Source organism: Dendrobates tinctorius, unplaced genomic scaffold (genome assembly GCF_039654945.1).
Source record: "Dendrobates tinctorius isolate UK_male_01 unplaced genomic scaffold, ASM3965494v1 ptg000126l, whole genome shotgun sequence".
NCBI classification, from domain to species: Eukaryota; Metazoa; Chordata; class Amphibia; order Anura; family Dendrobatidae; genus Dendrobates; species Dendrobates tinctorius.
The window spans coordinates 27131427-27135786 of record NW_027361794.1 but is presented as its reverse complement, the minus strand read 5'-3'; the positions used below and the strand labels follow the sequence as shown (position 1 = coordinate 27135786).

Here is a 4360-nt window from a genome sequence, read left to right as displayed (position 1 = left end):
TGCCACTCACCGTACCCACTGCAAATAGCTCCTGGGGTCCTCACCACCCCCACCACCACCAGGATATCCTCCTTCAATTGCGTTCTTAGCCCCCTCAGGGCTTATCGGGAGCCGCTCTCTCCTCTCTCAGAGCGGCTTCCTGATTCACAGCTGCGCACTACACATACGCAATTTGCGTAAAATCCGGCATATCTTACGTCAAAGGAGCAGCCTTCTAATCCAGCTCCATAGTGCTGCTGGCTTCAACTCCCCACATAACGTAAATCACTGGTGGACTGCCCAGACGGTTTTTGCCATACATGAAATCAAACTAAAACAAAAGAGAATTAAAATAATAAACAAATAAACAAACAAATAAATAAACAAAATAATAATAAAAAAAAAAAGGGGTGACGAAAGTCGCTGCCACCACTTCCCAACTCACCCTCATTGTCTCTGCAGCCTAGTTCTATTCATACCGATAAAATGAGTCAAAACAGATCAAACAGCCTCAAACAACCAAAAACTCCCTCCACAACTACTATGTCCGCCAAATTGGATAGAGACAAGAGACAATCATCTCACCCTTCCTCCGATTTGGGGAATACCATCAGTCCTACTAGATCCAGGACGCCCCACAAAATTACTGACTCCATGGATACATCAGCTTCCTCAAAAAGACGGAATCCGGGGGCTTGGAGTGAGAAACTTTCTTTTCTAAATGACCCCAAAAACGACATGGACAATGATTCTTGGGCTTCAACACCAAATACCAGCCCAGACAAATCCAGACCAAAACTGGACTCTCATGTTGAAACGAGCCATGACACCATCGAGGCTTATATGGCCTCACTGGCCGACAAAATTAATAATAACCTGAAGCTCACTCTAGAATCCACATTAGAGTCACAAATGAAAATCTTTAAGTCTACGTTTGAAACGTTTAATCAAAAACTGGAAAATCATGAATCCAGAATGGTGTCGTTAGAAAAACAAACAGAGATGTCTACAGACGAAAATCAGCAACTGAAGTCTGAACTCATAAGGCTGGAAAGAAAACTAGCAGATTTAGAAGACAGAAGTAGAAGGAATAACGTGAAAATCAGGGGCATCCCGGAATCTGTCACACCTGCCAAGCTTGAGGAATATGTTCAAAAAGTCTTCAAGAAAATTGATCCGTCACTTATTCCCCAAGAGACAATTATCGATAGAATCCACAGATTACCAAAGCCGGCCCACCTACCCAAGGATACCCCGAGGGATACCATTCTTAGGATCCACTTCTTTCATATAAAAGAGAGGATTCAAAATACCATCAGGGACAATGGCGGCTTCCCAGAACCATTTTCCCATCTCAAGATATTTACAGATTTATCCAAAGCTACAATCGAAGGTAGGAAATCCTTCCAAGATATTACCATTCCCTTGAGGGATAATAACATACCATACAAGTGGGGATTTCCCCTTAAATTGTTGGTCCACCACAGTAGTAAAACTACTGCTATACTATCTGCGGAAGAAGGCCACAAGTTTCTCAAATCTATGAACATTAAACCTAGAAGCAAGCCTGCGGCGTCTCCGGACTCCAAATCTTCTACTTGATCTTCAGGGACTCATGGGTCTTGTTTAGGCCCAAGGAAATTCAACACAATAACACTTTATATATTATTATTATAATTATAGTTATGATAACTCTTCCTCCAGGCTCGATCCTTTGGAATACTATCTTTCAACAGGCCTATACTTTAGTAACACATCGAAAATGTTTACCTTATATATTGTTTAGTTATCAGTTGGACTCTAGGTTCGTCCACCTTTTACTTCCCTCGACTATTCTTGGATGAGCGTATTTCTCCCTTCAGAAGATGTCGCCGGGAAATCCTCACACGAACTTTCCCCCGAACTGAGCAGAGTTCGCCTTAGAATTCTGCTCCTGTTGGTCCCTATAAGTTTATTCTGACTAAACTTGTTGCTAATTTATCTTGTTTTTTCCTTTATTGTGTGTTTCAGTTGCAGCCAATACACCCTTGACCTTATCCATCTGAACCTAAACTTCTCCATCAGCCACAACCTCACCAAGAACAGCAGCATCACAGGTATCTTCTCAGCCACAAAACACCACACTGACAATGAAAATAAACCTGGCCACGTACAATGTCAGGGGCCTGAACAGCCCTAGAAAGCGTCATGTAATATATCATGAGACCAACAGGCTGGGTTCTGATGTTGTGTGTCTTCAGGAAACGAAATTTAAAAGAGGCGCTCACCCTAACTTTTCCCACAAAAACTTCCCCCACATATATGAATCATCGGGATTAAAGAAAAAGGCAGGAGTCCTTACTATGATAAAAAACTCCATCAACTTTAAATTCATTGAAGAACTAAGAGATGAGAAAGGCCATTATCACATCCTAGTTTGTAGCATCAATAACTCAATTTTTACTATTGGAAACGTCTACGTCCCCAACACGGGTCAAATTAGATTCTTAAATAAGCTTCTAAAGAAAATCAACCTAATAAAGAAGGGTTCCTTAATATTCGCAGGAGATTTTAACATGGTCCCAAATGGAAAATTGGATTCCTCCGCCCCCAATAGACATAAAACAGAAACGTTAAACAACTGGATTTATTACAACGAATTCTTTGACACTTTTCGTTGTCTAAACACGACCTCAATCGAGTATAGTCATTATTCGGATGTCCATCACACTGCTTCTCGTATTGACCTAATTTTAACAGATATTTTCTCACTTCCCAAATTTACTTCCATCTCTATCCACCCTAAAACGGTCTCTGACCACGCTCCAGTAGTAGCTACATTCACTGATGGCCCGGCCACCAACCAACAGTTCCTATGGAAATGCAACTCCTCATTACTCAATATTCCACACTATAATGCAGAGATTACTACAGCCTTACGAAATTACTTCAAAGAAAATGATACTGAACTTTCCAGCCCTTTCACCTATTGGAATGCTCATAAGGCCGTTCTGCGAGGAATCCTAATCAGGATATCCTCGAGACATAAAAGGGCAAACAGGGAAAAAATAACAGATCTGCAGAATCAAATCAAAATCAAAGAAACCATGATAACCGACAATCCCAATTCAGATATTGACGTACGCTCAGAACTCTCCAGGTTAAGACAGGAGCTTAGGGCCTTGATTTTCTCGTTTCATGACTCAGCAGTTAAAAACCACCGCTTTAAACAATACCAGAATCTAAATCGGCCATCCCGCTATATGACTAACATCTTGAAAAATTCTAGACGGAAAAACAGGATTGACACCATTCTCTCCACCAAAAATACCCCCTTGTCCCACCCACAGGACATAGCTAACTCCTTCGCTACATTCTATGAGAATCTCTACAACATCAATCAAAATTCCTCCCTCCCCTCTCCAAGTCATTCAGATATCACTTCTTTTCTAACCAAAATTAATCTCCCGAAACTAGATGAAGTTGACAAATTTACCCTATCATCTCCTTTCACTGAAAAAGAAACTCTAGATGCAATAAAGCACCTTAAAACCTTCAAAGCTCCCGGCCCTGACGGGTTTACGAATAATTACTATAAAACTTTTGCCGAAATCCTTGCACCCCACTTGACGAAAATTTTTAACACAGCTTCTACTTTGGGCTATTTCCCCAAGGAAATGCTCGAGGCCACCCTTATTCTTATCCCCAAACCCAATTCGGACACAACCCTCATGAAAAACTTTCGGCCAATTTCGTTAATAAATACAGACATCAAACTATATGCTAAATTATTATCAAACAGACTGAACTCCATACTCCCTAAGCTAATCAACAAAGATCAAATCGGGTTTATAATCAATAGACAATCTACAGACGGCACCAGAAGATTGATCAACCTTATGAAACTCATTAATACACATAAAACCAAATCCATTATAGTTTCTCTTGACGCCGAAAAGGCCTTCGACAGATTAAATTGGGACTACTTGTTCGCCACTCTAGCCAAATTTGGCTTTCATCATGAACTAATCACTAGCATTAGAGCATTATACACTGCACCATCGGCCAAAGTTTACGTTAACAATCACCTTTCAAAAGTCCTCCAAATATCCAATGGTACAAGGCAGGGTTGCCCACTTTCCCCTCTACTGTTTGCCCTGGCAATTGAACACCTAGCTCAGTCTATCAGAGATAACCCGGATATTCATGGCATTAAAGCAGGTGATAAAGAATATAAAATATGCCTCTTCGCAGACGACATTCTCACCCTGTCAGATCCAATCAAATCAATTGTTAAAGTCCAAGAACTTCTGCTGAAGTTTTCGGACATTTCCTGTTTCAAAGTCAACTTTTCAAAATCCAAGATGCTATCCCTTCATTTAGACAGCGACCAAATTAACTC

At 40.8% G+C, this 4360-nt stretch overlaps 1 pseudogene; it reads left to right on the top strand.

The window, feature by feature from the left end:
- LOC141047206 (uncharacterized) overlaps positions 1-4360 on the top strand; it is a 312027-nt pseudogene that overhangs the window by 265747 nt on the left and 41920 nt on the right.